Source organism: Stenella coeruleoalba (genome assembly GCF_951394435.1).
Source record: "Stenella coeruleoalba genome assembly, chromosome: 3".
NCBI classification, from domain to species: domain Eukaryota; kingdom Metazoa; phylum Chordata; class Mammalia; order Artiodactyla; family Delphinidae; genus Stenella; species Stenella coeruleoalba.
In genome coordinates this window covers 24,753,555-24,772,489 of record NC_137148.1, presented here as the reverse complement: position 1 = coordinate 24,772,489, position 18,935 = coordinate 24,753,555, and the positions used below count along the sequence as shown (strand labels likewise).

Genomic DNA, 18,935 nt, shown 5'->3' with positions numbered 1-18,935 from the left:
CCAGAAAAGTTTAGACAAACATACTAAATTGAACAATTACAATACTGTCAGCATATATTTTATATTTTGTGATGTACTTTGTAAATACTTGAGTTAGCAGAAGTTGTTAACATTGGAAGGGAGATTATTTGTGTCTGCCCAGAGTTGTGACCAAGCTTAGAGTTAAAGGACTAAAAGATCTAAACCCCCTTCTTTCTAAATTCAGAGAAATTTCATTGGTTGAGGCCAACCGTACTTCTAAGTGTCCTCTGATAATCACCATTTCACTAAAAGCCACCCTTCCAATATCTTCACTCCTACTCGTGCAGTCCTCACCCCCAACAACATGAAACTATATCTGGGGAGAAGCGAATAAATCACGTTTTAGGGAGTGCAGTGTTTGAAGAGAAAGAATAACTGTGAATGGGATAGACTGACATTTTTTCCCCTGAACAGCCAGGTGCTTACTCAGGAGGAGAGGGTGGAAAAGAGAGTTATGACTGCCCCACCAAGAAACTGCTACTACCTTTCATGTGTATACTCCTCACCAGTGTGAAAGAGGGCAGACATACCATAGACAAATTCCCTAGAATAGTAGGGACATCCCACAAAAAAGCCAGGGTGAGCTTTGGAGTCGGTAAGGAATCTGTCTGGTTCCTGTCCCATGCCTTGCCTGAGGAGCAAGCACATGGAGGAAGGGAAGGAGAAAAGTTCCCATGGAAAATCGGACTGCATGACCCTACCCATTCCAAGACTCTTAGCTGTTGGAGAGAAGAGATTTTAACTGAATATGAGACCGAGGTTTTCATAAAGTCCTAAATAATAACAGTGACTGCTTAATAATGAATGACTGAGAAGCTGTGGAAGGAAACTAAGATGTCGTTAAGGAAGAGCATCCCCAGTAGAAAAATGAAGGTGGGTTGGGGGCTATATATCATAGACGAGACAATTACTGCAGAAATGAAAACTTTTCATGTTTTTCCATTAAGGAATGGGCCCTCTTCAAAAAGAGAGTTACACATATCAAATTAAATACATCTATTTGTATTAGTATGCTGTCCAGCAAGTGACATATTGCTTGCTCTTTTGTGGATCTAGACTCTGCTTATTTCTGTCATTTTCACAGACCAGGTATTTTCACTATCATACCAAATACTAATTTCCAAATCTTATCATGGTAAGAGGTATTATTCAGGTAAAATATTTTCATATAAATTATTATCTTAGTAGTGTATTCTATATAAATATAAAATATTTCATATGACCCTTGCATAATCCTTACCAAAAAAGATCTATTTCTCCTTATATTTAAGCATTTTATAGTTTTCATAACTGTGGAATGGAGATAATAATTGTCTCCCTCTCTCGGAGAAATTCTGAGGTAGTGAAAGGTACTCTAACATAGTTCTTATTATAGTTATTAGTACCCTCATTATCTTGCACAACACTAACAGACCAGTAAGAATACGTCTTAATAGTTAATGTCAGGAAAGCACTCCTTAGAGAAAATTGCAGTAGGACTTTGAAAAGATATTTCCTTTCTGTTTTCCAGCCAGTCTCTGAGGCAGCTTTCTTCTCCTCAAATATAATGCAGAGTTTTGTATCTTATACAAAATCTGGTCATCAAGATGAGCATTTCAGATCTTGCAGTACCTGAGAGCTCATGTAGTCCAGTTTCCTGATTTCATTAGTGTGGGATTGAAGGAATCAGGACTGCCTTGGTGGTATTTTATCCAAGCTATGGCTCAGGACACAAGTCAGCCTTCATCCTCCCACACCTGTATATTCTATTAATCCTTTACTGGTTCTCAGCCATTGCAGTTTAGAGCCCTGTTTTGCACTGAGCAGAATATCTTGACTTTAAAACCTGAAACCTTTGTGGAAGTAAATGAAGTACAACCAAATGAGAAAAGCAAAGACTGTTTATTCAGAGCTTGCTATGGCCAGAGAGTCAGCCGTCATCTCTTGCATTTTGGCAGAGACTCAAAAGCAGGCAGAGAAGTGGGAAAGCTTTACATTGGACAAAAGGAAAGGCTTCAGGTGTGCCCCCTGACTGGATGGAGGTTGTTGGTATGAAGAAGATGTAGGCGTAATGCATAGAAAACAAGATGGAGGTATGTGATTAGTTAGGATTTTGAGACATCTTCCTTTTTTCAAGTTAGGGAGTGTGGGGAGTATCACTGAGGAATGTATGCAAGGAAGTGATAATCAGGTTTGCTCTGTGATATAATCAGTCTGATGTAGTAATGGAGAACACAATAGGAGGCAGCAAGCCTCCAGAAAGTGGACTAAGAGTGACCCAATTATAGAATTCGCATTTTAGCAACCTCCTCTCTCTTTCTAAATTATCCAGTTGGAAACTTGAATGTGTTTACTAAGCAGATGGAATTTAAGAAAATGCTATGAGCATTACATAATTTTAAACTTCATTATTAAACCCAGAAGACAATAAATATGTCTTAAATGAAAAAAACAAAACTCTGTATTATCTGCCATGTGATGCTTTTTCCATTTCCACTTCCATTTTCCCCTTCCTTGTTCTTGCACATTCTGTATCTAGTCTATTTTTTAAAACTACATCTTCCTTTTGTATATCTCCTCCCTGAAATCCAAAGGGGTATCACTTTTCCACAAGCCAAAGGAACAAGATCGTCATTACCTGATGCCCTTAAATAAATGCATTGCTCAAAATGACAACCCCATTGTCAATCAATAACGACAAAGAAAAAATGGCTAAAGCAAGTGATGAGTTCAGAAAAGCAGTCTAGTTAAGCAGTTGCTCAGCTCATGGAATAAGGTCAATAGTGACTGATTTCAAGTACACCTTACAGAGCGTATTTGTCTAACCATTCATCCATTCCTATCTCCTTTCCACCTTTCCCCTTTTTCTCTGTGTCTTTTTTTTTTTTTTTTTTTTTTTTTTTTTTTTTGCGGTACGCGGGCCTCTCACCATTGTGGCCTCTCCCGCCGCAGAGCACAGGCTCCGGACGCGCAGGCTCAGCGGCCATGGCTCACGCGCCCAGCCGCTCCGCGGCATGTGGGATCTTCCCGGACCGGGGCACGAACCCGTGTCCCCTGCATCGGCAGGCGGACTCTCAACCACTGCGCCACCAGGGAAGCCCTCTGTGTCATTTTTACTGATGATTTAAAGATATAGTGAAAGAGCTAATTATAAAGTCTTGGTTTCTCAATACAAACTGAAGGTTCTAAATATGTTATTAACAGTGATTTATCTGTGTTGAATAAATTTATACTTTATAAGACTATTAATACTTGCTTGTGTTGAAAATATTATAATTCTATAAATTCTCTATGTGTACTTGATTGAAATTTCTAGAGGAAAATGAAAAAGGTCCTTCCCCAGCATCTCTTCATACCCCATGCCAACTCACATTTATGCACATCTTAAAAAGCTAACTTTTCTAATAATTCTTCTCTGATCCTGGTCATCTTGTCTCTCTCATTTGTCTTTTCTTTGAACCTTCTCTTATTTCTTACGTTTTTGTGGTTCTTTTTTTCATTCATTCAGAAATTTATTTTTTAAAGTATTGAACATATACTAGATACTAGACATTACATAGTATCTGGAAATGAAGACAATGGTTTAATGGCTTCTGTCATCATGGATTTAAATTCTAATGAAAAAGCTCTGAATTTATGACAATTAACATAATATAGTATTATGAGTTTGATAGAAGTAAGCAAAGTAAGTATCACAGAGATACTAAAAATGGCCCAAAATGTTGGGAGAGTAAGAGTCTTGTCTTGAAGGTTTCTAGGGCCAGTGGCTTTTAAACTTTTTGAGTAAGCCTTCTTGAACTCCTCAATGAGTCAATAGTAGAAGAGGTGGTCCAAGACAGAGAAATATATTTACACAAATGATAAACCCCAGAATTCAAGCAAAAGGAGACCCACTACAAGTGGCACAGGCTATATTACAAAACATTTGCATTTGGTACCAGGAATTTCAGTATCTTATTATAAGATGTTTACAAGAATCAGCCATGGTTCTTAGTAACAGCAGCCAGTTTTAGTTCATTAAAACAGGAAGGTATAGATACATATCTCCTCCTAGACTCACCAGGAAATCTAGAGACCAGATCCTGGGGTTTGAAAGGAGGAGGAAAGTACAAAATCCTATCATTGTACTTTGAATGCTGCAGCTTGAACTACCAGACTGAACCTAGAGAAAGTAGACAAAAGAGATTTGATCTTACTGAAAGCACAACAATTGCCAGAGATAGTTTCTTACAGCTCTTGCTGTTGTGTATCACTGATTCTCAGTTCAATGTCTGGAGTAGATGCATCTCATGCTTCAGCCTATGCCATATCCTTGCTGCTCAGGGCAATGGGAAAGAAAATATCTAGCTTTTCCAGCTTCCATAAAGAGTATGATAGTTAATTTTCTGTGTCAACTTGGTTGGAAATGGCACCCTGATATTTGGTCAGACTCATTCTAGATGTTTCTGTGAAGGCATTTTTTAGATGAGATTAACATTTAAATCAACAGACTTTGAGTATAACCCTTCATAATTTGGTTTGCCCTCATCTAATCAATTCAAGAAGAGGAAAGTCTACCAGGAGATAGCCTTTAAACTTGAACTGCAACTCCTCCCAAAGTCACCAGCCTATCAGCCTATTATACAGATTTTGGATTTGCCAGCCTCCACAGTTGTGCATGTCAATTCTTAAAATATATCAATCTCTCTCTCTTCTTAGGTAGAGAGTTAGGTGCTAGCTAGCTAGCTAGATGATAGATAGATAGATATTCATTTATATCTATCTACATAGACAGATATAGATATAGCTACATATCTATGTATCTATCTATCTATCTATCTATCTGTCTATTTATATCCTGTTGCTCTGCTTGACCAATACAATGAGCCATATGCTCTGACTCACCAAGACTCATAAGGAAGGGAATCCCCTAAACACAGTAAGTGCTTCAAAGGTTCAGTGGCCAAATGTTGCACTAGTCAGTGTAGAGGAGGTTATGTTGTGATAACAAAAAACCCTAATATCTCAGTGTCTTTAAACAGCATAGGGGCATTTCTTGCTCTTGTGACATGTACTTGAAAGGTGTCTGGGGGCACAGCTGGACTCTGTCACTGTCTTTCTTACTCTAAGAACCAGGTTGACAGAACAACAGTGCAACCATTTTCTTTACATTGCCAGTTGCTCTGGAAGAAGTAAGAGAGAATGTAGTAAAAACATGTTGGTTCTTAAACCGTCCCCCAACCGAATTTTTTCCACATACCTCATTGACCAAAGTAAGTCATAGGATTAAATTTGAATTCACAGAGCTGGAAATCTCTAATCCTTCTTCGGGGAGAGGAAATATGAAGAGACAGTATTATAGTCTGACCCAAATATATATGTTTTTAATGCAATAGTATAATTTGCAGAAATGTCACTCTGATATTTGGGGAGATAGAATTGTACAGAGTCAGAGTTGGCGCGAGAGCATTCAGTTTAGAAGGCCATTGCAATAATCCAAACAGGAAATGGTTAATGATATTTAATGTAATAGTGGTGGTAAAAAATAGAAAAAAAAAATGAAGAAATATTGAGAGTCATTAGGAGATAAGAATAAACAAAGCTTTCTGGCTAATTGGTTGTGGGTTACATTTGAGAAGAAGTGGTTAATAATGACAGCCAGGTTTTCAGTTTGGGTAATTAAATGAGCTTGAGTTTGTTTTCTTTAAACTAGCATAATCTGGTGAAAACTGACTAATATGTGTGTGAGTATCCCCATTCTCTCAGATAAATCACAAAATAAGAGTAAAATATTTTGGTTGACAGGTATTGAGTTAAATTTTGAGTTTGAGGCACCTGTAAAGTGTCCAAGAAGTGTTATGCAGCCAAACTTGTCTGGAGCTATAGATTTAGAAATACCAAAAACTATCTGATGGTCATATTCATGGAAATTATATAAAGAAAGAAGAGAGGCAGGCAGAAGACAAAATGAATCAGAAGAGAAACAGATGGGAAGGGAAACACTCAAAAAAATAAATAAATAAAGCAGTAAACAAGTGGAAATTGATAGACATAGAGATAAAAGGCAACCCAGGATAGAGTGGAGTCCACTTTAAGCCAAGGGAACAGAGAATATTTCAAGAAATCAGGGAGAAAAAAATTTTGTTAGTAAGATGAAAAGGAGCCGAAAAAGTTAACTTTAGTTACAAATTAGGGCAGTTCTTATGCTACACCTGTAGTATAGTCCTGACTATTGACTAGGGTTTCACATTAAGCCAGAATGTTTTTAGTGGAATCATACTGCTTGGGCATAAATCTGATTCTTATAATGTAAACTTTACTGTTATTATAAAAATATTATGTGCCTTTGATGTACATGACTAGACCCTCTGGATATGTGTTGACATGCCACAGAGAAAACACTATCTGCCCTTGAGAAAGACAAGAGTGACAAATTGATGGAGCTGTGTGTGTGTGTGTGTATGTGTGTGCGTGCGTGTGTGTGTAAAAATTTATACCTATGGACATATTTTGTAACATTCACGGAACAGAATTTATTTATAGTTATATATCTAGTTATGGCAAATATAGCAAGAAGGTAAATTTTGACATATTCTAGGGTAAACAACCATGTGAAAAGGGAGACAATATTTATATAAAGCACTATCTGGAGATAGAAAGATGAAATCAGCTTCTGTTTAAAAGCTAAATTTTCATGTTCATCCATGAAGTGAATTCATATGTGACAGACCAGATTTGTTCCCAAGGCACCAGTAAATACATTATGTAAAACTATTGTTTATATCAAATTAAAACATGCAATTCATTTTTGATTCCATAAGAATTTAAGTGGCATCCAAGTATTATTTACCCCATGTATGCCAGACTAAATTAACATTTCTGTTAAATGTCATCTAGTATATGAATCAGAGTACTAACCACTTACATATACATATGTTGTAGTAGATTTATGTAATATAATATCAAAATTATCTTTAGTTTACTGGATTTTCTGTAATTCATATAGAGCAAAGTGATTTCTATTTAATCAGTCATCAAAAAAGAGAGGATTTTGTTTACAGAGGGGTTTCTAGTGACATACTTTCACTTTCCAATACACTAATGTAGAAAACTCCCATATATTCTAGTTGATCTCTGCTGTCTTAGAGACATTAAGGGAACAAATCAGTTTCTACAATGATAGGTACAAAATAAATAACGAGTGACATATATTTATGTGGAAAAAAAGCAAAACAAAACAAGAAAAAACACTAACCTTGCTTTCATTGTTTCTGTGTCAATACCAAATTACAGAAATGAACTTGCTGTATATGTGGAGAATATTTATCTTTTAGTGTTTCTTGCTGTACTACATAAAATATAAGAAATAAAAAAAGAATCAGGAGAACTGCATAATAATGCTAATAGCTTCTTCTGTGACCTTGGGCAAGTCGCTTAACCTCCTGGTGACTCAGCTTTTCCATCTGTAAAACTGAATGGTAATTACCTCATTTATTCTGTACTCAATAGTTTGCCATTTGTATAAGCCTTGTTCAGCCTCAAGGACATTTCTTCAAGGCTTCCTTCTTTTCATGACTTGATGTCTATTTTTCACAATTTATATAACGATTAATATGATCACTATAACAAAATAGAGTGGAGGATGCATAAGTTATCTACTTCTGCCGAACAATAGCTGATAGTTAAGCCATAATAATGCATGCCTTATGTGTTTTGCTGTGTGTATAAATTGTAGATGAAAGGCAAAGACTAGAACAAACTACATCTAATTAAACATCACCTATCAATTTTTTTTTAGTGATTTCTGTATTTTAATTCAACTCCTACAGTTTATATAAACTCTCTCAAATCAGAATCAAAGCCATCAATGATGGGGACACCATCTGTTGTACATACCCATTTTTAGCAATTGTTTTCTCGGTGTTTTATTCAAGAGGTCAACTACTTACCTCACTCTTACACTTTGGAAAAATGCAAACAGATGTTCCATTTTTCTCTTGCATATCATCAGTTCTGACTAATGATGGTAAAGTTCAAATTGGTAAATTTTCCCTGGCCTGCATTCTATCTTCCAAATAACTTTGAGTCTTGCTAGCTTCTTGACACCACTTTTATCATTCAGTAAACACATTGATTACTTGAAAAAGAAGATTTCAGCTAAATTGGACATTTTTGAGATCGATTTAGACACTGTCTCACTGTTAGAAGAGCTAATACAGTTTTAAGCACATTTATTTTGCTCACATCAGGTATACTGGCCTGCAAATGCACTTTAAAGCCAGAGCATAAAAATCTTCAATGATTCTTAGAACCCAGAATCCACAATTATATTATAATTAACATCCATGAGCTCTAACTCTAGAAATATGTACAAGCTATAGAGGAATGTGTTGTTTAGATTTAATGAATAATTAAAATCTTTGCTAATTGTGGTTACTGATTTGTATATCCAAGTGACATAATGAAGTGCTTAAATAGCAAGATAATTTAAAGGAGAAGTTGAAGATTAACATAGAGGAAAGGAAGTATTTCAAGTCACAGGAGCTTAGTACTTCCTAAATCAACTATAAGCCATGAAACTTTCTTGTTGGGCTAATAAACTACCACCACGATACACACTCCCAGTTTTTTAAAGTAATTCACATATGTGTGTTTGTTTTTATAATAAAATCCCACGAATAAAATAATAGTTTAGTGTGCCTCATATTGTCAAAACATGCACTATTAATAGCCTTCTAACCAAAGCCTGAAAACATGTATAATAAACATCTATTCATTGTTCTAGTTTTCTACAGATGAGAGTGTTGCCAAACATTTCATCACATAACAAAGGTTATTCCCTTTTCTCCAGCCTCCAGTAACATTTTTCTTATTGTCTTTAAAACCTTTATCAAGTATTCTTTTCCAGCTTTCGCTATCAGTCCCCTTGAGGCCCTTGTAGCTTCTGCCCTCTGCTCCAACTCAAAAGCAATGCCCTGTGTTGATGGTGCTAGGCAAGAACCTATCTTTCAACCACTAGATTCTGCTATGTTTTTCTATTTCTTCATAGCAAACTAAACAAACCTAAGTGCTTTAAACAGCAACTTTAAAAATTATATCTCATGTTTTTCTAGGTCAGGCACTTGGATAGAGCTTGGCTGGTTAGTTCTCATGAGATATCACAGGAGAAAACTTTGTGGTATTCATCTGGCAGATACTCAATTGGAAGGTGCACAGTGTTCACTCGTGTCCAGTGGCTTAGAGAGGATGATTAGAAGGCTGGACTCGTCTGGGACTGACAGGGGCACCTGTATGATTTGATGGACACAAAGTAGTTGGATTTCTTCCATAACAGCTCATAAACTAGCAGCCTGTGGCTATTCCCTGTGACTATAGCCATAGCAGTAGTCAGTTCTGTCTTGGTAAGCAGGCATTTAGCTAATCTCAATGGGTAAGCAAGAGTGATGCAATAAAATGGAATTATTTGGAATTATAGTGAGCAGTTAAGGGAAAAGAAATAGAAAGTTAAATAAATATGTCACATTGGGGAGGATTTCAAAGAAATGATACTACTAATTCAAGAATAGCAATAATTATCAACAAATAATTTCCCATATAAGGTATTACAAACAATAAAAATGTATTTTTAAAAAGTTAGTTCTACCTCAATGTCAGGAGAAGCTAAATTTGATTCATAATATACTGGACAGGGTTCCAGTGAGATAAATGACACACTTTCATTATGATGATTCAAGAAAGTTTTAATACAGGGACTGTTTGCAAAGTTGTGTGTGAGAGATTGCGAAATCAGGAGGGGTAATAAAATTGTTTAGGAACAGTGAGAGTGAAGATGTAATTATTTTTAATCCCAGAAATGACAAGGAGAGGGAGTGGCTACAAGAACCTGAGAACTGTAGACAGAGATACCTTTACTGGAGTTGTGCACTGTATTTAAGGAATACAGTCAGCCCGAGTTCCTCACATGGAGAGAACCATGGAAATATAAAACACAACCTCATCTCCCTCTGATTGCCTACTCGGGTTCTCCATTGGCCCATTCAACTGGAAGCCAAAAAACAATGATACAGCTTATTGTCTTATCATGACAAAAAAATAGACAAATATCAATCGAGGGGCATTCTACAAAACACCTGAATAATACTTTCCCAAAATGTCAAGGCTATCAAAAACAAGGAAAGGTACGAAAGTGTCACAAACAAGAAGACTAAGAAGACATGATCACTAAATGTAATGTCGTTTTCTAGATGGGATCCTGGAACAGAAAAAAAAGGGGGTATTAAGTGAAGCTGAGTAAATCTGCCTGAAGTATGGGCTTTGGTTAATAATAATGTGTCACTATTAGTTTACTAATTCTAACATATGTACTATAACAATGAAAGATATTAATCACAGGGAGAACTAGGTGTGAGTATATGGAAAATTTCTGAACCATCTTTGCAATTTTCTGTAAATAAAGAATTGTTCTAAAATAAGGGTTTATTAAAAAATGAAATTCAAACATCTTTTATTTTTAGTGCTTTTGATGTTATTGTCACGCCTGAAATTCAAAATAACTCTTAGTAATATCAGTTTGTTTCAGTATTGTTTGTTCTATTCCCATCACCTAATAGAGTGCCTGGTATATTGCTGGAACTCAAATTTTAAAAGAACCATTTAAGTTCAAAAATATTAAGGATAAATCCACAGATTGGTAAGTCATTCTGTAGGGAGATATAACATTTTTGTCGCATAACGAAGAAAAGATTATGACATGAAATGATATTCTTATTAATTCAATAGTAATTATAAAAATATTGAACTACAAATATGACTTTACCTAAAAATTTAAATGCCTATACACAAGGTACAATTTCCTCTTTTTAAAATTTTTGTTAGAGTATAGTTGCTTTATAATATTATATTAGTTTCAGGTGTACAGCATACTGATTCAATACTTTTATAGATTATACTCCACTTAAAGTTATTATAAAATAATGACTACATTTCTCTGTGCTGTACAATATATCCTTGTTGCTTATCCATTTTATAAACAGTAACTTGTACTTCTAAATACCCTGACCCTATCTTATTCTTCTCCTCTTCCTTCTCCTCACTTGTATCCACTAGTTTGTTTCTATATCTATGAGACTATTTCTGTTTTATTATATAATCTTTTGTTTTATTTTTTAGAATACATATGTAAGTGATAACATGCAGTATTGTCTTTTGCTGTTTAACTAAGCATAATACTCTCTAGGTCCATCTACAGTGTTGCGAATGGCAGAATATCATTCTTTTTGTGGTGGAGTAATATTCCATTGAATATATATACCACTTCTTCTTTATCCACTAATCTGTTGAAGGCAACTTGGGTTGCTTCCATATCTAGGCTCTTGTAAATAATGTGGCTATGAACACTGGTGTGCATATATCTTTTTAAATTAGTGTTTTTATTTTTTTAATTTTTTTGGATATATACCCAGGAATGGAATTGCTGAATCATATGCAGTTCTATTTTCAGTTTTTTGGGGAACTTTCATGATGTTTACCATAGTGGCTGCACCAGTACATCCCCACCAACAGTGTACAAGGATTCCCTTTTCTCTACATCCTTACCAGTATTTGTTATTCATTGACTTTTTGATGAAAGCCATTCTGACTGGTGTGAGGTGATATCTCATTGTGGTTTTGATTTGATTTTCTCTAATAATTAGCAATGTTGCACATCTTTTCATGTGCCTGTTAGCCATGTATATGTCTTCTTTGGAAAAATGTCTATTCAGGCCTTCTGCCCAATTTTTAATTGGGTTGTTTGTTTTATTGGTATTGAGTTGTGTGATCTCTATATATTTTGGATATAACCCCTTTTTCAGTCATATCATTTGCAAATATTTTTTCCAATTCAGTAGGTTGTCTTTTCATTTTGTCAGTGGTTTCTTTTGCTGTGCAAAAGCTTCAAGTTTAATTAGGTCCCATTTGTTTATTTTTGCTTTTATTTCCTTTGCCTTGGGAAACAGATCCAAAATAATATTGTTATAGTTTATGTCAAAGAGTGTTCTATGTTATCTTCAAAGAGCTTTATGTTTTCAGGTCTTACATTTAGGTCTTTAATCTATTTTGAGTTTATTTTTGTATATGGGTTGAGAAAATATTCTAATTTAATTCTTTAACATGGAGCTGTCCAGTTTTCCTGGCACCAGTTATTGAAGAGATGGTCTTTTCCCATTGTATATTCTTGCCTCCTCTATTGTAGATTAACTGACCATAGGTTAGTGGATATATTTCTGGGCTTTCTATTCTGTTCCATTGATGTATGTGTCTGTCTTTGTGCCAGTACCATACTACTTTGATTATTGTAACTTTGTTGATAGTCTGAAGTCAGGGAGAATGATAGCTCCAGCTTTGTTCTTTTATTTTTTTTTCCTCAAGATTGCTTTGGCAACTCAGGGTTTTTTGTTGCTCCACATAAATTTTAAGATTATTTGTTCTAGTTCTGAGAAAAGTGCCATGAGTATTTTGATAGGGACTGCATTAAATCTTTAGATTGCTTTTGGTAGTATGAACATTTTAGCAATATTAATTCTTCCAATCCAAGAATATTGGATGTCTTTCCATTTCTTTATATAATCTTCAATTTCCTTCATCAATGTTTTATAGTTTTCAGAGTATAGTTCTTTCACCCCCTTGGTTAAGTTTATTCCTATGTATTCTTTTTGATGTGATTTTAAACAGGATTTTTTTTTTTTGCTTTCTCTTTCTGATATTCATTATTAGCATATAGAAAAGCAACAAATTTCTGTATATTAATCTTGTATCCTGCAACATTACTGAACTCATTTATTAGTTCTAATAAATTTTTAGTGGAGATTGTACAGTTTTGTAAATACCATATCATGTCATCTGCAAATAGTGACAGTTTTACTTCTTCCCTTCCAATTTGAATGTCTTTATTTCTCGTTTTTGATTCCTGTAACTTAGAATTTCAATACTAAATTAAATAGAAGTGGCGAAAGTGGGCATCCTTGTCTTGTTCCTGATTTTAGAGGAAAAGCTTTCAGTTTTTCACAACTGAGTATGATGTTAGGTATGGGTTTGTCATAAATGGCCTTCATTATGTTGAGGTAGTTTCTCTCCATACCAACTTTGATGAAAGTTTTTTATATGAGGATGTTGAATTATGTCAAATGCTTTTCTGCATTTATTGAGATGATCATATGTTTTTTATCCTTCCTTTTGTGAATGTGGTGTATCAAATTGATTGATTTGCAAATATCAAGCCACCCTTGTATCCCTGGAATAAATCCCACTTGAGCATGGTGTATGATCCCTTTTATATATTATTGGATTTGGTTTGCTGATATTTTGTTGAGGATTTTTGCATCTATATTCATCAAAGATATTGACCTGTAAATTTATTTTTTTTGTAGTGTCTTTTTCTGGTTTTGTATTAGGGTAATCGTGGCTTTGTAGAATGAATTCAGGAGTGTTCCCTCCCCTTCAGTTCTTTTGAATAGTTTGAGAAGGACAGGTATTAGCTGTTCTTTATATGCTTGGTAGAATTCTCCTGTCCTGGACATTTATTTGCTGGGATATTTTTTCTTACAAATCAGTTTCACTATTGGTGATCATCAGTTCAGATTATCTGATCTGAACTGGTAGTTATTAAACTACTTGTTTTAAACTGGTAGTCATTTAAGTTCAAACACATTCTAAAAGATCTACTTTTTTATACCCCTCCCCTACGTTTTGTGTTTTTGATGTCATATTTTACAACTTCATGTTTCTCTCTTCACTGTTTATTTTAGTTATAGTGCTTTTACACATTTTTTGTCTTTTAATGTTTGTAGTAGCTTATTGGTTGACCTTCAGCCCTTACTGTGTATTTGCCTTTCTTAGTGGGATTTTTCCTTTCCTATATGTACTTACTTTTTGTTATTGTCTTTTCTTTTTCACTTAGAGAAGACCCTTTAACATTTATTTTAGGGTAAGTTTAGTATTGATGAACTCTTTCAGTTTTTGCTTGTTTGAGAAGTTCTTTATCTCTCCTTCAATTCGAATTGGTAATCTTGCTGGGTAGAGTATCCTAGTTTGCACATTTTCTCCTTTTAGCACTTCGAATATATCATGCCAGTCCCTGCTCACCTGCAAAATTTCTGCAGAAAAATCAGCTCAAAGACTTATGAGGGTTCCCTTGTACATAACTCTTTGCTTTTCTCTTGGTGTCTTTAGAGTGCTGTCTTTAACTTTTGCCATTTTAATTTTGCTGTGTCTTGGTGTGGGTCTGTATGAATTCAACTTGTTTGGGACACTCTACATTTCCTGCAACTAGATATCTTTTTCCTTCTTCAGGTTTGGGAAGATTTCAGACATCATTTCATCAAATACATTTTTTACCCCTTCTCTCTGTCTTCTCCTTCTGCGTCCCCTATAATGTGAATGTTAGTATGCTTTATGTTATCCTAGAGATCTCTTAAACTGTTCTCATCTTTTAATTAGTTTTTCTTTTTGCTGTTCCAGTTGGGTGATTTCCATTAATCTATCTTCCAGATCTCTTATGCCTTCTATATCGCTTAGTCTGCTATTCATTCCTTCTTGTTTGTTTTTCATTTCTTATATTCTTCTGTTCTGACTGGTTCTTTTTTTTTTTTTAATTTTCTAGTTCTTTGTTAAAATTCCCAGTGTGTTCATCTACTCTCTTCCTAATTCAGTTAGCATTTTTATTACTAATGCTTCAGATTTTTTAATCTGGCAAATTGTTTATTTCTGTTTATTTTTTCAGGGTTTCTGTCTTGCTTTTTCAGTTTAAACCAGTTTCTCTGCCTTCTAATTTTCCTTAACTTTCTCTGCCTCTGTGAATTTAGGTAAAATGGTTACCCATTGCATTCTTGAAGGGGTGTCTTTATGTGGGAGTGTCCTTATACTGTCTGCATGTGCCCAGTGCCTTTGGTGGGAGAGCTGGGTTTGACATGAGCAAAGTCACGTCTTATATGTAGCAGGGCTTCCCCTCTGCTCATGCCCTATTGGGGTGGGGTCTTATCTCAAGTTGCTGATGCAAATGCCCTGAGGGTCAGGTGTGAGCTGGCTCTGATCCCTTTAAGTGTGTGCTCTTCCCTCTCCCAGCACAAGTACCCTTGCCCCAGAGGGGAGGAGTGCTGGAGCATGAGGGGCCTATGCAGGCTCTTGGCTACTGATGGGGCCTCAGCTGTGGTGGGCCAGCTGCAGACAGTGGTCCCAGCTGCCTCTGAGGTACCACCTGTGAAAGTGCCAGCAATGCCTGAAAGTGCCAGAAAGTGCCTGCCCTGCTCAGACTCAGCTTTGGGTCTGAGTTTAGTTGATTCCTCACAGCTGATCACTCCACACAGCTTATGCCACCCCCACTCTGCTGTGGAGCCATGCTGCAGGCTAGGTGGGGCCCGAGTGGACTCTCACTATATATTGGGGTGCAGGCTGTGGCAGTCCAACTCCTTTCTGAGATCGGAGCTGCTTCCTCTGTGCTGCCTGAGTAAGCACCAGCAACGGCCAGCCCTGCAGTGCTCAGATGCTGCCCCAGGTCCAGGTCACCTCTGTGTCCCACAACCAAGTTCTCTCCCTGCTCATGGCAGCCCTTGCTTTAGTGCGGAGCTGCGAGATGACATAAGCAGGGCTGGAGTGTTTGCTCTGCTCAGGCTGGGGTGCACACCAGGGCAGGGGTGGGAAACCAGGCAGCTACTGGAGTATTCCTCTGTCCACCCTCTCTGTCCAGCCTTGGGAGCAAGCCAGAACTTACACTCCTCATGAACAAAGTCCAGGCTTCCCACAACCCTCCAGTTAGTCCCAGCAGCTCTCTGACCAGCCAAGGAGGCTCATCTTCCCTGTTTTGGACCTCAGGACTGGGGTGCCCAATATGTGGCTAGAACAGCTCACTCCCCAGGGTGGATCTTTGCCCATGTGATCTTCCTTTTCCACTGAGTTTCCTTTCAGGGGCACAGGACCTGACCCGATCACTTCTCTTCCATTTCTACCCAATTCCATGTGGATTTTTCTTACAGCTTTGGTTGTATAGGAGTCTTTCTTCCAGTTTCCAGTGAGAATTGTTCCACATAAAGATGAATTTCTGATGTGTTCAGTGGGGAAGGTGAGTTTCACATCCTCCTACTCCACCGTCTTGATCAATCTCCCATAATGTACAATTTGTAAAAAAAAAAAGAAAAAAACAACCACCCCAGCAGCAAAGTCACCAGGTTTTTCATCAGCATATACAAATATTAATATTTAGGTTGCACTGTACAATTCTCTTGATATTAATTTGCATTGGCAACATGCATCATTGTGTGTTTATAGACTTGTTAGTGCAACAACTCCACTTTGCAAGTTAGTTCTTATGAAAGTTGACAGACATCAGATAAATTAAACAACACTACAGACAAAGCCTAAATAAATAAATACTGCACTCTGTTAAAACATAATGACTGTAATAATTATTTCAGTAATACTATATAAAGTCAGTTGTCATCTCTCTGAATCTTAAAGTAACTGTAATACCTATGGGAAGAAGTCATTTCAGAGACAGAGAAAAAAAGGCAGTGTATTTTAACACATTACCTCTCAAAACAATCTGTTACCTATGCATTTTATTGTGACACTGATTGTTAGAGTTCTCTTGCTGGTATTCTGACATTAGAATTGTTTAACAAGTGTCCTGGGAATTAGAAGGTATTCCTCAGTAGTCACACGTAGCCTTCTCTGCTGCATACATAGCAGTGCTTCTGCATCTCCCAGACTGACCCAGCATTAACTAAATTGGATGTCAAGTGTGTCAACATGCTCTAACTGCCAGTGACATTGTTATGTGGGCTCCTGAGATGAAAGACAAAACACCATGCAAGGAACAGAACACAGGATTTAAAGAAGCAGGTGGGCTGCAAAGGATTTGTCTTTTATTTTTGGATTTATTATATTCTGATACTTCAGTGCTTTATTTAAACAACTGCCCTAAGCTTTCTATCGTACATGGAACTAGAGACATTCCTTCATTCCTAGACTCACATAGACCAAAGAGCAGTGCAATTAAAACTGTGGCTGAAAACTTGCAGTCCCCACCTGTTTTTTGATCCTATTTCATAATAAGTACCTACCTCTTACTGGCACCTAACTAAATTTTGAGAGGTATTATCATAGAAATGATTTTCCTTTATTTTCCATTTCCTGAATAGTGGTAACATTTAAAACATGATGACAGATATAACTAGTAACAATTTATTTTTTAATTAAAAAAATCAGATTTGCTTATAAAATAAAATTTAGTGTAGCCATGTTATAACCATAAAATAAATAAAAGATTGCAAAAGCCTACTGATTTCCTGTGATAGGAATGCTGTGTCTTGATTAAACTGGCTAATGGTGTCATTTAGGCTAGATTTCATTCTGCTGTTCCTGAACTATTTAATAATACCAGATGAACAAAGTCATGAGTTTTATCCATCCTTCAAGACCCAGCTGAACTTTTATACACTTTGGTAAGCTTCTCTTGATTTCTTCAGTTTATGATATTGTTATATTTATAAATTTGTTAACATTTCTGTCCTATGCCATGAAACTGGCATTACTAATTTATATTTTCCCATTAGATTATGTGCTCTCTCTTTTTTTATGTTTAATTTTTTTATTGAAGTATAGTTGATTTACACTGTTATATTAGCTTCAGGTGTACAGCATAGTGATTCAGTAGTTTTGCAGATTACACTCCATTAAAAGTTATTACAAGATGATGCCTATGATTCCCTGTGCTATACAGTATACCTTTGTTGTTTATCTATTTTATACCTACTAATTTATATGTTTAATATTTTAATGCATTTAAAAATTTATTGAAGTATAGTTGATTTACAATGTTGTGTTAATTTCTGCTGTACAGCAAAGTCACTCAGTTATAGATAGACAGATATATATATATTTTATATTCTTTTCCTTTGTGGTTTATCACAAGATATTGAATACAGTTCCCTGTGCTATACAGTAGGACCTTGTTGTTTATCCATCCTATATATAATAGTTTGCATCTGCTAACACCAAACTCCCAATCCTCTCCTCCCCCACCCTCTGCCCCCTTGACAACCACAAATCTGTTCTCTATGTCTGTGAGTCTGTTTCTGTATCGTAGATATGTTCATTTGTGTCGTATTTTCGATTCCACATAGAAGTGATATCATATGGTATTTTTCTTTCTCTTTCTGACTTACTGATTACATGCCCTCTTGAAGAGAAAAACATATATAATAAACTAAAAAAAATTAAATTGACATAATTGTGGCAATCACAGACACTTATCAATATCTATTGTCCCACTTCCATTAATCACAGAAGTCAAAATTTTAATCCATCACACTGTTGGCCAGAATAAAAGACTACATTTCCCAGGATTTTTACATGCCAGTATGATTGTGTGTTAAAGTCGGGACAGTGAAATATCAGAAAAACTGATGCGAAGGGTTTTCAGGAAATTTTTATAATAGGATATTATTCTTCGACTCTGCTGCCTAGAAGTCTGTGATGATGGCTGCTGTTCTAGAAACTATTCTGATCCAAGAGGTGTACTTGAGGATACCACAGCAGAATGGCAGGAGCTAGAATCCCTGAAGATAGCACAAGTTTCTGTAATTTTACATGAATAGGTATATGGTTAAGATATTGCTTTATATCAAAATGATCTTTATTTTTTTAAAGTGTAAATGAAGTAATTGTTTACATTCACCTTTAAGCACAAAGAATTAGTCATTTTCCTTATGAATGGGAAAAAGGGATTTGGGGTGTATATTTCTTTGGGCGTGTGTGTGTGTGTGTGTGTGTGTGTGTGTGTGTGTGTGTTCCTAACTTAATTGTTTGCTTCCAGAGAAGAAAGCCCCCTAGTGAGTTTGTTAGTTCTATAAGTTATGTCCTAAAAATGACTGACTACATAATACTTCCAATTATCATTTTTTACAGTATTGTAAACAGAGTTG

General features: G+C 35.9%; 1 long non-coding RNA gene across 2 annotated transcripts in view; it reads left to right on the top strand.

Annotated features, from left to right (window-relative positions):
- LOC307184503 overlaps positions 1-16,211 on the top strand; it is an 86,421-nt gene extending 70,210 nt beyond the window's left edge. For both annotated transcript variants that reach the window (XR_013827730.1, XR_013827731.1), the window contains one exon: positions 15,987-16,211. This is a non-coding gene — a long non-coding RNA (uncharacterized lncRNA). The remainder of the gene's footprint in view (positions 1-15,986) is intronic.
- Positions 16,212-18,935: the final 2,724 nt, after the last annotated feature.